The sequence below is a fragment of the Poecilia mexicana genome, unplaced genomic scaffold (assembly GCF_051168715.1).
Source record: "Poecilia mexicana isolate PSO_F unplaced genomic scaffold, ASM5116871v1 scaffold_12, whole genome shotgun sequence".
NCBI lineage: Eukaryota > Metazoa > Chordata > Actinopteri > Cyprinodontiformes > Poeciliidae > Poecilia > Poecilia mexicana.
Genome location: NW_028263381.1, coordinates 12,181,019 through 12,198,262, shown reverse-complemented (window position 1 = coordinate 12,198,262; position 17,244 = coordinate 12,181,019). Strand labels below are relative to the sequence as shown.

Below are 17,244 nucleotides of genomic sequence, written 5' to 3'. Positions count from 1 at the left end.
GTAGTTTAGAAAACTAACCTGTAACAATAATAGCTCACTTTCTAAGTTAACCAGAAGAAAAGTTATAGAAAAATCTGAAATTATATTGAATTTAATAACAAAGAGGCAGGCTCACAAATATGCTTATAAAAAATGTCTACAATCCAGCTTTTAGTTCATGTATTCATCTTCAGTGAGTTTAATAGATTAATTAAACTCACCTTGCCACCTAACCTGTCACGCTTTGGGTTTGAAAATACGGGAAATGCCGCCTGGAGTGGGAGGAGAGGGCGAATGAACGAACATGGGGTGGAGGGGAGGAAATAGACCAGCGGACTGACGAACCGTTAGACCGGGGGATGAACACGGGGGGAAGCAATACGGGATATTTACGACACCTTCACTGGTCACACTCAGAAACTCATCTACCAGCCATGTACGATGCGCTCCGCCACCCGTTTCTTCAGACCGGGATATGAAATTTATTGTGCGGTTCGTCGGTAAAGCTACATTTACACGGTAAGCATCAGCTACTCAGCCGCCCGCCCTGTTCAGGCTATCCGCTCACCTCAGCGCTCTTCCCGCCGTTCGCTTTCAACCAGCAGCCCCGGAGGAGAAATGCTGCCGTACTCCAGGCATTCCCCCAGTCATTTTAAGGATGCTTATTGGTTCCCCAAAAACGATAAAAAGTCGGGCATTATCATCAATCAATAAAATCCCCACGGGCCAATCTTGAAGATTGGACTTTATGCCGCTGAGACTTAGCTTTTGTCAACAACTCAGAGGCGGAAGTGAGAGCTCCGCGCAACGCAAATGAAGTCCCGGCCGGAACACGGTGCTCTAACTAATAAAACATAAATTAACGAAGCTTCGAGGCAGGTAAATTTTCCTCGAGGAATTTTAGTAATCGAGGTACTCGAATCATTCGAGGAATCGTTTCAGCCCTAATTCTTTTTATACCAAACTCATTCAGATCACTCAGGAGATCAACAGAGAACAACTTAGACTTTCCTGTGTTGTTTCTTAACTGGACCATAAAAGAAAATCCCCTCAGCACTTATCACTTTCCTGCTTTGCTTTTGTTTTTCTGGGCGTTTGTTCCACCGATGCCATCACATCCCATCAGATTGATATCTGGGTAGTTTGGAAGCACTATAAAAATTCCCAGCTTTGTCATAGTCTTTAAGTCTTTTATAAGTAGTTTTCATGGGGCCCGGGGCTGTCCAGCTTACTCCCTCTATGTGAAGTTGTTGCCATGTGAGGAGAGTGATTGGTCTTCAAAAATGTCTAGGCATAGATATCGAAGTATAACATCCACGGGAAAGCCAGGACCCAGATTTTCCCAGCAAAAACATTGTAACAAGAAGTACCTAACTCTGAAACTAGGTTTTAACTTTAGTCTTTGGTACCAATGTTGATATGTATTAAATAAAGATAAGAGTTTTCTGCTGAAGGTAAGAAATCAACTGCTGGTAACTTCTTCACAGAATCTCTCTTCATAAATCCTAAGCTGTCCTTTTGAAGCTGGACACATCATTTATATATAGATTCTGTGATATTCATTAAATCACAGGAAAATGCAAAAACAAAGAATATGTTAATTAAGCTACATGTAGCTCACATTGCTAGAACAATAACTTTCAAACACCAACTTAGTCTTTAATTCAGTACTGAACAATTTCTTAAAAAGTGATACTTAATAAGAAATGTCTCCATATTTAAAAAGATTAATCGTTTGGCAGTCAAAATGTTATTAGTCATGCTTCTCTTTGCTTTCTTGCACCATTGTTGCTCAGATTGTCCTTGTGTTTGGTTCGGGCTTTCTTTTGCAACAACAAAACCTAGCCGCTGAGTGTTGACAGCTAATTACACTGTAGGGCTGTAATAAAAAGGCTGCCATGTTAACTTTGCTAAACAGGACCGGAGAGACTGAAATAGAAAGGCTGAGTATGAGTGGCAGCTAAACAGCAAGGCAAGACAGGGCAATTGGTCCCAATCTTCAACCAACCTTTATATGACAATAGTTCAAACCTCTTTATGCCCTTGTAGAGTATTAAATGCTAGCAAAGTATCAAAGTTTTACTTTTCATATTATCACTATACATATTACCCAAGCCTGGAAGTACAAATATAAATTGTTGCACCTTTATGGACACAAAAAAGTATTCTTTAGATTATTGACACAGAACAACTCAACAGATATATTTTCTGATACTTAAATTATGTACATTATTTCTTATAAATTCATGCATTTCCAATAATCCTGCAAATTTTTGGAAATTTTCGTCGTACCAGTTTTAGCACTTCAAGTCTCTTTTTTATTATAAAAAACACAAAAAGTAGCCCTAACATTTATGGAGATTGGGGTTTATTATCTGACTGGTGGTGTCAAAAATGGGTATTTATTTTCTCATCTACTGCATGCAAATTGTTAGATTTTAAAGTATAACAATTGCATTTACAGTGGGAGATGTCATCAAAAGGACGCAGATTGCGCCCCTTATTTTAAAGAAAGACAAACAATAAAAATATTTAAGCTCTTCCCAAACACATTACCTGGAAGAATGTTATTTAATTTGGATGAATGTAGCATGCATTTAAAAAAAAAAAAACACACAAAAAGGTCATTGGATCCTTGAGGGTCATGGAAGGAAAATATTGTACAAAACTGTAACGATTATCATTTATCTTAACTTTAAATGTACTTGTTCCAGTTTTTTAAAATTAGAACAATATATTGGTTTAAGTGTTTAATAGATTTTTAGATGAAACACAGAGTTTGTTTGGCCATGTGCTATTGACAAATTTATTTTTTGGCTTGCCTCCATTGTGCCAGTGGAGACAAGTGACCTGTAGTGGCATGTACGTGTGTGTGTTTTTGACCATGGCTAATACACTTCTATCCAACAGGCTTAGGATGGGGGGTCTGCATATGTGTAAAACCAAGAATAGCAAAACACCCACTGGGGGTTGTGCATATAAAACTGTGTCATCTGCATTTTTTGCACACTTTTGTTGCACATTTTTCGAACCCATTCACACTCTGCAGCCATCCATAGACACTGCCAAGCTTTTCCAGATGGCACGCTGGGCCTTTAAATCAGAAGATTATATTGAACACCATGTGATTAACTTGAATCGGGGAGATTTTACATTGACATTGGGGGAGGGGTTAGTGCATTTATCTTCTCATTTGCACTGGTTAAACCTTGCTATGCGTTTGTGTGCGTGTTTGGGTATGTGACAACGCCGGATAATTGGTTTGTGGGTTCATGAAGGTCCGTCATGTCTTGCATCTGATGCTTGAACTGAAGGGTAACACTGACTCCAGGCTCACATCCACTTGATGTGAAGCGAAGCATTTGACCCACTGGTGCTCCCTGAGCTCCGTGCTGCTATGTGACACATTCTGCTCTCCTGAAACAGCTCATATAAAAAACAAACTCAAACCAACTTGAAACCATTTATTTAAAGCCAAAATATACTCTGTGATAAATTTTAAATGTTGTTCTAGCTGCTTTGTGCGTCTCATTTCCATAGCAACACAACTACATTAGGCTTAGTGAGTATTAAGTGTCTTTGAGACTAATCTGTGGTGACAAATCATTCACTTATTTATCTCTGGTTGGAAAACGCTCCAATCAGCTTGCATTCAGACAAATAATGTTTTGAGGTTATTAAAAAGTGTGAATTATATCTTGACATTTGTGCCGGTGCAGCACTTTTTCTTTCACAGTATGATAGCAGACCTATACGGTTATAAACGACTCTCAACTTATTCCATAAATCAGATGTAGATGAAAATACTACTTTTACAAAATATATTTTGAAGATAATAGATAAAATAGAACTATCAATCATTTAAAGCTTGATCCTGAGTGTTGTATTCCAAAATAAAATGATTTTCTGAGATTTCCTCAGACAATAATTCTGATGACTGTACTGCTGGACACTAGATGATCAAGAAAAAAAAAATCCCACATTTAGGGAATAGACTAATTGTTGTACTCTGCACTGATCTTAATCCTAATCACTGTCATACAGTGAAAAGTTAATGGTTATGTACTTGTTGTTCAGTTTCTGTAAATATCTCTTTTCAATTGAGATCAAAACAGAGATGAGAGCCACGCTCATAAAAAGCACATTATTGGAAATATTAGTTTAATTAAACTAGTTTTAATGCTAGCTTTAACTTTAGCGCATGTTGGAATATTTGACTGATCATGATTGTTTTGAGTAGGCCTCAATTTAGGTTAGATTTAGACTCATAGTTTAAGCAATATATAACTTAATCAGTAGAACATTTTTCTTAGATATAATGATCACGATTTGAATAAAATGAGTCTAATCAGTAGTTTTTTTATATTAGATCACATTCTTAAGAGTCTACAAGTCATATATTCATCTGAAAATGTTTTAGCTCATTATAACCAAAGAAGTTGAGAACTAATGAGAAAATATTGAGTTGAACAGATTTTTTGGTATTGAAACTGTTTGTGTCTGTTTTATAACAGTTTGAAGATATTATATGAAAAGTGCTAATTTTTATAATCAAAATCCGCTGATTGATGCACTGGGTCAGAGGAGAGGCCAGGAGAGCTCTGTGAGGTTCAGGATCCAGTTTGAGGCAGTTTGAAATGAGAAACACCGATAGCTGATAAATGTTATTCCCACTTTCTTGAGTAAAATGTTTCCGTATGAAATGAACACATCTATTGTTCCTTCCCTGGGAAAATGCGCAGGGAGGACAGCTTAGACGTCGATGAATTCATGCCTTGGTAAACACCTGCATGGTCGCTGGCATACAGGCAGAACGTAATGACGTGTTGCTGTTTGTAGGCAGGCAGAGACCACCTCTAAATGTTACGTTAGAACGCATCAGAGAGTAGAAACACGCCTTAATATAAAAGTAATTGAGCTAAAACAGGTGGTCAGATCACTGGGGAGGAACCGTCTTAACTGCCACACACAGTGGTCTCCGAAGGCGCGTCTTTGTATTTTTGTATTTTTCTAGGTAATCAATTTCTTCTTTGTGGCTTTGGTTTCTGATGATTATGTTGAGCAGTTGGTGTGATTTTATGCATTTGATTGTTTGAATAAACTCTGGTTGATTGTTGAAGTTGAACAGCGATTGTTGTCTTTATGGTTTCACTTTTACACACGACATTAACGGACCTGGGCAGACGAGATAACGACGAGCAGCAGGTAGTAAATATATCTCGCTTTCTCAACAACGTATATTACCTGCTACAAACAAAACCTTTGTTGTTATTGCACCTAAGAAGCCAAGTTATTTTGAAAATAATGAGTCTGATCTTGAGTAAAAGGGACTTGCTGGACTTTTGCTTACTCTTGGTTTATTTATTTTAGTCCTGCCAGGTTTTTCTCTTTAGCGTTGACACAAGATCTGCTGTTCAACAACCATTTACCTGGTTGACTAAAAGGCTGTCCTACCATCAGTTTACATCTCTTTCAAGTTGATAAAACCCCCACTAAAGTCAAGCTTTGGTTGAGAGCTTTCATTGCCAATTAAATAAATGAAATGGCTCTTTATGCTGCTGCCACTTCAAAAACTTTGAGAAAGCTCGACAGGAACTGCAGCATCTGTTCGCTAACATTAATTAGCAAAACTGTATCTTGAGCCAAATATTAGGGAGATTAGCAATGATCCTCAGGCACTTTAGGTGGTTTAATTAGGAAGCTCTGAAGAGAAAACCTGAAAGTGGTCGAACTTCAACAATTTTTTATGCATTTGCTTTAGATCAGCTAAAAATATTATCTTTTCAAAAACATCCACAGTTCCAGCAAGAGCACACTTGAAAGCCACATAAGTCTTTTGGTTCATGTATAAGAAATTATTTTTTACATGAAAAGGATTCAAATTTAATGATACATACACAAGGTTTTATTTATTTTTTTTTATTTCATTTATGTTCTCTGAGAGCCAGTCCAAAATGAAAACTTACCAGATTACTCCTCTTGAAGAGCTACTGGGAACCTGTATGTGTGCTCTTTACAGTGTTTTTTATTTCAATATTTTTTACACATGCAGTCTGTTTTGCATGTTTTGGTCTTCAAAGAGGAAGATTTATTACACTGGTATGTCACTCTTGCACAGGCCCAAAGCATGATCAATCAGGTCATTTGCTTAGCAGATGGATGCTTATTATTTTCACTCCATTCTACACCCTTATAACAAACATTTTAACAAAATGTATCTTTAATAATCCATATAGGTTCTTATTTCTTAATTCCCTCTTTTCATCTGAATTAGGTTTTTTTATCATGAGACATAAGTTAAGAAACATAAGTTGTTATTAAAAAAAAACTAAAATCTGTGCAAAAGCAATTAAAACAAATCAGTGGGATGAATTGCGGTGGCAAGGATCCTGTAGTGCCACTGGCAGGTCTGTGCAAATGCACAGGGACATGATAAAAAAATTGTGTTTGTGCAAGTGCTCCACAGCTGAATTAGTCTGCTAAATAATTTCTTCAGGCTGTGCTCTGCCAAACGTTGTACAATGTTTGACACAAATTGCCAACTTGATTTTCCTAGGTTCAGTACAAGCTTCTCTGGGTTTCAACAACTCCATTTTGACTTCCACTCTTCTTGTTATTTAATATTTGTAAGTACATTTAAAGTGTGAAAATTACTACATTTTCTGCCATCTTTTGACATATGAGCATTAATTATAACTTCTTCGGATTTGCTTAAGACGTCTTGAGGATTCAGACCCTTTCCAAGTCTTTTAAATGTCCTTATTTTGACATTGTTTCAGAGCTTTAAAAGTTTGGGCTTGACTGAGCTGACTGGGGTCTTGAACACAAGACAGAAACAAAGCTCTTGTTTTAGCACAGAAAATTGCCTATTTTGCTGTATAATCTTTCCTAATAACTGGAAGTGACAAAGATATTCTCACTTCCAAATAACTCCCTGTAGTAATTTGTAAATGATGCATCATTTTGTCAGGATTTACTTATTTCATCATTTTCTATAATTGTCTACTGTAGATGATATTCATCCATAAAATTATGCCCACCAAAAGGTGAACCTGAATAATAGTTTTTATTCTGTTGAGGTTCTGTTCATTTTTGTAATGCAATCATCTTAATTTCTTTTTTTTTTTTTTTTTTTTTACGCCTAACTTCTTGGGTTATGAAATTAAGTGTTCTGAAACTGGATGTTTCATACTCGCTTTGCGTCAGTTTCTTGCCCAGCAGAGGTCATTTTTGACCCTGACCGTCTCGTCCCGCATCAGTGTCTGACCTCACAATTGCACTTCTGGTAAAGAGTTTTCATTAACGCTCCTAAACCTTGTGAAAACCCTTTCTGGAAGAGTTGAAGCTGCAAATGGAGGGACGACATCATAATAAACGCCATCAATCAGGAATGTGATATCACTGAAGTTAATATGTGTGTGAAAGCAAATGAGCAAATAATTTTGACATTATATTGTAAGTACAAGCTAGAGGTTTTTAGGAGTTACTAGTTTGTTCAGGAGTCTGATAGTCAACTGCCTGAAATTCAGAACAACAGCCAATTAAATCACATAAATCACAAATTGACCCTCAGTTTTTTTTTTGCCAGGCATTTTTTCGCTGAGAAAACTTGCATCCCAGCACCTATAGGTTCCCAACACACACACACACACACAAACACATGGGAAAACCTCTGGTCTGCAGAATCAACTGCCACTTCTCAGCAGGATGTCAGTAAGATCATCTAAAGTTGCTAAGGGGGATTGCTTAACAAAGCAAAGAAATGTCTGAGATGCTCAAATTCCACAGATAGACAGGAGGTCTGTTCTTACAAACTAGGTATCAGACAAAACGACACAATATCGCATGTTCTTAGCCATGACTTTTCTGATCAGATCTCTTTTAATTTTTAAAGCGCATTAAATGGTTCCCAAAGTGGCTTTTATGGTACATTTGATTCTTAATCCTTATTGGATCATCCTTTTTAGTTTAACTGAAATATTTTATTATGTAACACTTTGACTGAGTGCCCAGCTGATATTATCTATGTTCTCCTTTGGCCAGGACAGAAGCAGAAAGAGAAATGCGTTATCTCTACTGTATATGACCAGCATGAAGTGACTTGCATCCTGAAATTAAGGGTTTGACCTACGAAAGAGAGGCAAAAACAGTACGCAAATAATTTTGGTTGGTTTGGATGTAACTCCTGGGACAGACTCCTGCTTATTTATCTGACCTCCTGCAGCTTTCAAATCACTTAGATCTAAGGATCACTTGCTTTTAGCAGTGCAAAGGTCTAGGTAGGTCTACAGGCGTCATCTCGCCTTTGGAGTTACAGAACCTAAAATTTGAGGTCAAACATCCTCCAACTTGCCAATGTTTTGACTTTAAATACACCTTAAAAGTTGTTTTATTGTCCTGTTTTCTCTTTTTATTGTCTACTTTGCTCTATTTTTTTGAATCCGTTACATAATTTAAAAAAAATCACACAATAACAAATACATTTGAATACAATGCAGAAGATATGTAATATGTATGTTTAACTTTTAGAACAAGAACAGTTTGCGTATTTGGCAAAATATGCTTGAAATTAACTGAATTATAACTTTTTCATGACTTCATTCATTTTCAGTTTGATCATTTTTTGTGGTAATTTATGTTACCATATTTTTTGTTGTTTTTTCCTCGGTTTTTATGCAAATCTATTGGGGAAGCTGTACTTAAAAATTACGGGCATTTTTGGCGTGAAGTTAAATGTTTTACTTCTGCGTAGCAATACAATAGTCACATTAATTATGTAGTAAATCAGGACATGGTGTCGGTGTTTTTTCTATGAAAGAGCAAAGACAAATATTATAGCTCGCTGAAAGGTTTTAGTTTTTTCTTATGAAGATCTTCTCATAGAATGCAGAATTTAAAATGCTTTAGTTACATTAAGAGGAAAGAGCACTGTTTTGATTTTTAGAAAAAGAAAACCTCAAGAAATCTTATGGTCTCAGTAAAAAAATAAATGTAAAGATTATTTTAGATATGGTTCACTTCATAATATTAGCCAAAGGTTTCACTGTCATTAAAGGTTTGAAATGTTGAGTTGGCAAAAAGAACAAACTCTGCAGGGAATCTCTGTGAAGTATGAAGTTCAAAGAGGACATCATTATTGAAAGAGAGGCCCAAAGAGACCAATGGTAAAAAAAAAAAAAAAAAAGGTCTCCTAGGTATACCAGTCTTTCAAGGATAATGCATGCACAGAGGGACGCCAAATAAGTCCTATTTTAAAATGCAAAGCATTAGTGAGACACTAGAGAAAGACTAAGAACAACCACTATATTGCAGCACTGTGAAGCACGAATCGATCTCGAATCTAGGCTGCTTTACAGAATATAAAATTGGACAATACAAATTGACAAGATTGACTAAATTGAACAGCCTATGAGGCATTTTAAACTGTTGTGTGTTTCAAAGCAAATTACACCAAACCTTTTTTTCCCGGCTGACCCTACTCACCCCAAATCCTCAGCCTACCTTGGGCTGTTTGATTTGTGTGTTTACACTGCGGTGCTGTTTATGTGAATTCTGTTTGCTGTTGCTGAGGGAATCGCTCTTTCCTCTTGTGTAGCCCCCCTGTGCTGGAAACGGATAAGGTTTCTCAGCAAAAACGATAACCAGTGATTCTGTCACAGCTTTTACCGTGTAACTTATGCAAAGCTGTCAAAGCCGCTGTGCAAAAATGTAACGCGACACGTTTTAAATCTACTTCCACCTTCACCACATTTGTCAGAAACTAAACAGACACTCCATTCTGGGTTGTAATTCAACGTTGTAAAAGCTGAGCATGTGATCCTAGCAGTTTCACTCTAAAAAGTTCTTTAAGTTTAGAGGAAGCTTATAATATTAACAGCCTTTCCATTAGATTAGGCCAGTGTGTCCCAAAGTTAGCTATTAACATTTCTGGAATTGTATTATTACAATGTGCATATTGCATTTAACTGCTTGGACTGTAATTCATGTTAGGTAATGTTTCGGTACCATGCATGTTTGTCGGTTAATGCAAAAACAAAACAGTTAAAGATACATTAGTCATTTTTGTTGCCAAAATGGTAATAAACCAAACCAAAAGCAACTTTTTGAGTAAAACCTTGTGACTCAGATGAAAATAAAACATCTAGTTTGTTTTCCCAGAAGCTGGATACACTACTTATCATCTGGGGTTTATTTTTTGTTTTAGTGCAGAATAATATGTATCAAGACAAGAAATTGTGTACACTTATTTTTTTCATCATTTGTATTTTTTTTTCAGTAACCTCAAACATTTTAAATAACTACTTCATTCAGACCATTGGTTTATGGTTTCAAAGCAACATTTGTTTAGCTTCTTTTTCGATGGAGCTATGAACGCACTTTAAATTTGAGGTAGCTGAATGACTCATTTTCAAACTAAAAATCATCTGAAAAACACTGACAGAAAATAATATGTTGGATTTTAATAAAGGCTTGACATTGTAAACAACACAAGTTCAACATGTTTATCCCCCAACACTGTCAGTCCATAATTTTGTGTATTTCTATAAAGTGCACCAATCTTTTATCAGGACCTACTTTGGATCTTGTTGTTTCCTCATCGCACTGCCAGGTCTGATGTTTGCATTTTGGCTTCAAAATAGTTGTAAAAATAAAAAATATTCAATTGCATGTTTACAGTTTGTAACAGTGTACTGTACGGAGTATTAATCTGAGCATTGGGTAAACTTTTAAAAGTCTAAAGAAAGGCAAAATATGCTGTTTGACAGCTTAAAGTCAAACTCTTTCATTGTGTAATATAAAGAAATGGGAAGTAGACAATAGAATATCCCACTAAGGATATCTACATGGCTTTTTACAGTTTGGCTTAAAAGGTTTTGTTAGCAAAATCTTTAAGCCTTGAGATAATTGAAAGTTACGTTGTCCCTTTTGACTTTTGTCTCTTTTCATTGAGTGTTTATTTATTGATTTGTTGGCAACATTAGGTGTAAATAGGGGCTTGGAAGTCAAATGATTGGGCAGTACAACAAGAGACCCAAGTAAAGTTAAAGCCGTCTCTTTTGTTCTGGCAGATCCAAGAGTAACTGGCTCTACATCAATAGAGTGTGGAAACCTTTTGGCTTATTCCGAAATCTATTTCCCTGCGTTTTTGTAGTGTCTTCTGTCGTTTTAAAACATCTGCTACATTTATCTTGCTTGAACTTGTCTAGTGTATACTTTTCCCACTGTCCACTGTTTCTGTCTGGTATTATTCCTCTCTCCTTCCCCCTTTCTAATGTCAGTCATGCTCTGTCCTCATTGCAAGCTGCTCCACATCTTCACCCTACTGCTTGTTTCTTTGTCAGACAAAAGGCCTCTGATCTGGGCTCGACGCCAACCAGGTTAGCTTTTCTCTTTTTGGTGCATCCCCAGGCGGTTTGAGATTAACGTGTGACTTAATCTCTCTTTCATGGGCTTTATAGACGAGTTCAACAATGGGCTGTCAGGAGTGTCTGGAGAGGAGGTCAATGACTGTTTCTCTTGTCTTTTTCTTTTTTGGTGTGAACTGTCAGTCCGGTCGTTTTGCTCTACAGAAGTTGGCACTGAGATGCTGTTTAACAAAGTACACTGGAAAAAGTGTAGCACAGAGTTGTTCATTCAAGCTAATAATTTACATTGAATACAATGTAAAATAATTGACTTGGTTGTGAAAGTCTATTTTTTTGCATTCTGAGGTGTCAATTTTGATTCAGACTGAATTAATAAGACTTCTGAAGGGAAGAAAGCAAATATTTTGGTTCCTCTCAAAACATGCTGAAAGGAAATGATGTCATATTTTCAATCTGAGTCACGTGAGAAGAAGTTGGGGAGAAGTGCTTGGAGAGCTTCGTCCGTTTCGGCATGGGGAAGAAGGAATGATTAACGTCCGAGCACGTTATCAAAGAATAAACCCGCAGTAAGTACTAAACTAAGCTGATGTAAACGTGTCTTAACAAGCCTACAATTGTATTAATGCAAAAGACCGAGTTAATGTCACCTGGTTAGCAAGCTGAAAGTCCCGCCTAAATGTGGGTATCCCAGTAAACGCTTTCTTTTTCGCTGGGTTAAATGTGGTGTAATTTCTGAACTTACACGTATTTCACGAGAAATATAACCATGTGTACATTGTTCGGTTGTAGCTGGAATTAATCAAGGTAGGCATAATTCGTTACCAATCAATAGCTTCCACCACGGTTAGCTCGGCTACGGTGAACTTGACTAGCTTAACCCATGTAAAGCCATGTTAGCAATTAGTTAGTCTAGTGTGTTTATACCACTATGATTGTAAAGTCCCAGTTTGTTAATGGTAGCGAGGCCCGTTGAAAATTAATGGTGTTTTGTGCATGCATTATACTTGTATGGTATGGTCGGTGATGTTTCCCAGTGTTCGCCATGCTGGTTTGTCCAACTGTTAAAACGGTTTCACAGGATATTCTCTCGGTAAGCGAATCTCCTTGTTAAGCCTTAAACTTTTTGTTCGGCTCTACAACTGGTTTTCATGCATTTTGTTCACGACACTGCCCCATTTACTGTAGGTTAAGAACTTCATTTTCCGAATGCATTGTGTTTTCAGAGATATGTCATGGCATGCTGGCAGGTATCTTATGAAGTGTGATTTCGCACGCGCCCATTGTTAAAATATCGTTGAGCCAGTAAAACTGTTGGGTTGCAACGTTCAGAAAAACCTAATGAATGTGGAGACAAGATTAAGTGGACCAAACGATTTAATTTATTTATTTATTTATTTTATTTCAGTCGAAGTGGTCTGCAAGATCAGTGTGGCAGGCAGAGTGCTTCAAAAAGTGAACATGCCAACTTCAACCAAGCTTACTCTATTAAAGCAAATCTCTAATGAAGGGGGGGGGCAAGTACAGTGTTGCATTTGCCTGCAGTCATTTTTACATTAGGGTGGCTCTGATTGTAAGAGCGCAGTAGTAGCTATAATGATGTTGAATGAATGAACATCAACTCAACATTGTATTTAGATATATAGATTACCAGACTGTCATTAAAACTAAACAAACTAAGATTTCTGTTCATTGCATTTTCTAAATATTTACTGGTCTGCTTTCCTTTTTTAGGTTGGATGTGGAAATGCAAAGAATGCAGCAAGCATTTTTCAAGAAGATCTGAGATACTGAAACACTTGAGAATTGACCATCGGTTTCACGGTAGGCGGCGTCCCTATCCATGCATCCACGCACAATGTCCCTGTTCGTCCAAGACATGGAATGGTCTTCAGAAACATCTCTCTAGAAATCATCCTTCTCTGGAGTCCCAACAAAGACACTCTTCTTTCAAGTGTTACATTTGTGGAAACAATCAGCTTTCTACTGAGCACGTTTTTTTCCAACATATCTATGAACATCTGAGAAAATATGAAGTAGTCCCATGTATGTTTGATGGTTGCTCATACAAAACCAACATATACAGCAGTTTCCGGAGCCATAAATGGAGAAAACATCAGTCATGCACCATTAATGACTTTAAAAGTGGAATAGTTGTCACGTCACTCATTTCCAATCCATCTGACTATGACTTGAATGAAGAAATAGAGCTAACCACTGAGAGAACCATACGGGAGAAGATGGCCAGGACTTTTCAGTTCAGGAGGCAAGAGATTGTGGATCAGAAGCCAACCATCGAGAACCTCATGGAAAGATGGCCAGCTTTATTTCAGATGGAAGAGGTACACTTTTTACAACTTTTTGTATACTTAAGCCCATAGATGAGAAAATGTTTTGTTTTTGTTATTTTCTTTATTTCACATTATTCTTAAATTTTAAGTGTATTTCGCAATGTTTTCTTGTGTGCAGGTTGATGCAGAGTTTCTGCGCGTTACTGCTGTTCCCCTCTGACCTGATTTATGGCGCACCTGGACAAGCACTCCCCGCAGCTGCTGAAGATCTTCAGAAAGAAAGGAGGGATCATTAAAGCAAAAACTGCCACGATCCTTGAGTTTCTTGACCAGGTATGATGTGCAGTATATAATTAGCCACTAACGACAGCCCTCAATCCTTCTACATGAAGAGGATGTGCAGATGATGTGCAATTGATGTACATGGCATTGTTATTGTGTGCCAAGTTTTGCACCACATTCACTATCAACCATTTAAAAACAGAAAAACATGTGCCACCTATGAGTACATTAATGTGTAGTAGCGCATAGAAAATAATTTCTGCACCTGTCACTGCACCTGTCACTATAGGAACCCAAACAGGAGCCATCCAGGCTGTCTTCATATATAAGGAGGGACTACTAGTGACCTCTGGCAGATGTACTAGAATGGCTTTACATTTTCACTGCTTTCAATTTGTCTGCCATGGATTCAGTATTGACCAGGCACACACTGTAAAAGCACTGTTTATGGTAGAGCTGGGAATTAAGTTGCTAGACTAGTGTACACATCGCATAATAACCATTTTGATTGTCCCTAAAGGGTGCTGATGCAGATTTCAGAAGGGAGTGTATCCTCAAAGCTCTCATCATCTACCTGGGAGAACGTGTTGAGGACCTTATAAAGGAATACATGGTATGTCCAGATATTTTCTGTCACAATGATGATTCAACTTTATTCATCACAGGAGAACACCTATGCCATTATACAGTATATAGTGATTAATGAGGTGTGCCAGACTGCAGTTGTTCAGTTGCATATTTCGTATATTTTGCCTCAGGTCTCCCAGAACGATCAAGCCGAGCAGGAGCTGGAGAGGACCATCATGGCAGTCTTCGTCTTCAGAGAGAATTCAAGCCTTCTACAGCAGCCCCAAGACGTTGGGATTGTCATTGATGGTGTGGAAGTCCTCAATGAGTTGCCTTCTCTTGCAGCTGGAGTGGCAATGCTCTTTGGACTTTGCTATGCTCTTAACATGGAGTATCCACAGGGTTTCAGGTTCACCTTTGAGGCCCTTCAGAAGATCCAGATGGAGCTTGGTTCCAACAAGATGACTTCCAAGATTCGCAAACTCAGTGGTGAACTCAAAACTGCACAGTAGTGTATATTTGTGTGTGCTTAATGTGTGCATGTAGTTGCCACTGGCATCTATTTAAGAGGTAGACCACCTCACAGCACTTTGTTATACAGGCTTACGGGGTCACTTTCATGGAGTGCTTTTGTTGGAATTTTAGTTCTTTGATGATGTTTACAGATGCAACATTCCTTCAAGTTCAGATGTGTTTGAACAGTACAACAGTGAATGCTTTCTGTCCATTTAATTTTGCTTGATAAGCCATATTGTCTTTATTTCATTGCTCTGATGTAGAGCAACAATGACATGTTTATATTTGTTTGTCTGAACATGCAACTTTTTTTGTCCTTTTTTACTTGAGGAATAAATGGCTTAGAAAAAAACTGTTGCTGGAGTGTGTTAAGTGTGATGTGAGTGATGCAAATTGTTTATGAAACCAAGTTTATGAAATATAAAAAAAAGACTTTCATGGTGCCAATGAATTAATTAATGCAAGGTATATATATTTGATGGGTTCAAGTTAAATATATTAGTTTGGTTCAAAAACTAAAATGTAAATAATTTAACTTGGATAAAGGTGAAGAATTAATATTGGGTCAAGTAAAGTAATATGGTTTGAGTCAATATTAAATAGTCATGTTGTACCAAACCACTTTATTTAGATTCTGTGAAGTCAAATATATTAGATGCAACAAATGGACATCAATTTTTTTAATTTAAGCTGGGCCACACTTTTTCCAGTGTAAATGAATGCTGCAAAATGTGATAACATTTTCAGTTCATAAAGTGAAGGTGTCGAGAAAAAGTGACACAATGTGCAAAATAATCAAAATTATGTCATATTTTATAAAATATATAGGTTTCACCCCTGTACACTAAGTTTGACACATTTTGGATGGCTTAGGTTTAACTACTCTCAAATAACATCCTTAAGGATTTTTTAAAGCTTTATTCTATTAATTTGTTTAAGTCATCAATTACAAATGTTCTGGCTGTGTGTTAAAGACAAAAGTAACATTTTGCTCGCTTATCAATTTCTTATGTGTAAGCAATCAATATAAGATACCAGCTGGAATTTAGTATGTCCAAATATGTTTAGTGTGAATATGAAACCGTTAAAAAAAAAAGTATGGTACTTGGTTAGAGTATATCAAGTGTCTTCAAGTGCCATATTTATCTGGTACATGCATTTTAAAAAGTTCTATAAACAAAATAAGACTTAAGATCCTGTTTAAAGCACAGATGATCTAATGGGGGAAGAAAGCATGGGTGTAAAAATAACCTGTTTCATTTCAGTAGATAATTCTGATACTTGTAGAAAACTAAATTTGGCTGAAGGAAGGAAACAGGAAACAAACAGCATCTCCTATAACACCATGTTTGGTTGTTATCTTTCCTCCCAATTGACAGGAGGCATAGTCTGCTAACCCAGGATGTCTCTGAAAGTTAAAACATTTTCTACTTTTTATTTTCGCAGGAAGTAGGATACATTTATGCTGGTGGTGGATGAGAAATGTAGACACTTATTCCAACAAATTTTAAACATTTAGAAGTAAAGGACATTACATTTCTTCATAATGAATTAATATTTCTTTTTATTTGTGGAGGAGTACGTAAATAAAAAACACTCGGCTCAATCCAAATTCCCACCTGTTTATTTTTGCCTCCAAGCTCAATTTACCACTGCAGCACAGCTGGCTAATATAGGAAGCTAGAAAAGCGTTGGTTAAAAACTCAACTGAGATCATTGGTTAAAAGCTGTATTTTACTTAATCATTTTCTTTTTGCCACAATAAGTAGCCTCTGCTGACAATAATTGATATGTTGTGGCTGTGTGTTCAATAAGGCTGTCAAAAGCTAAAGCAGTTTGTAAATTGCATATCTTGTGAGAGGTGTAGTTTATCAAGGAAACTTTCGTCAAAGGCAAAATATAGCACTTGCTTAAACAGACATGTTTACGACACAGATTCACAGGCTTAACTGATCGGCACCCTGTCAGGAATTATTTGAACCGAGTCGACATAATTTGAAGCATTTCACAGCTTGAGGGAAGATTGAGATAACAGTTTGAAGGAACTGTAGAGACGACACCAGGTCAGACGTTTCAAACGGAGAGATTGTGGTTGCTGTAGAGAGATAAAAGATGGATTGGTGTCTGAGAGGCGGGAGAGACCGAGGGAAGGTGGATCCTCCAAAGAAAAGGTGAGCGAGATACACAGATGGAAACAGAAGATTGAAATAAATTAAAAAAGCGAGATGGGCAGATCTGTATTGTGG

The 17,244-nt window shown here is 37.0% G+C and overlaps 1 pseudogene across 1 annotated transcript; it reads left to right on the top strand.

Moving 5' to 3' along the window:
* The first annotated feature begins 13,261 nt into the window (after positions 1–13,261).
* LOC148155993 (uncharacterized) lies at positions 13,262–15,706 on the top strand (annotated as a pseudogene). The gene is made up of 4 exons (XR_015764873.1): positions 13,262–13,684; positions 13,812–13,966; positions 14,436–14,528; positions 14,674–15,706. The product of XR_015764873.1 is annotated as an uncharacterized LOC148155993 (transcript).
* Positions 15,707–17,244: the final 1,538 nt, after the last annotated feature.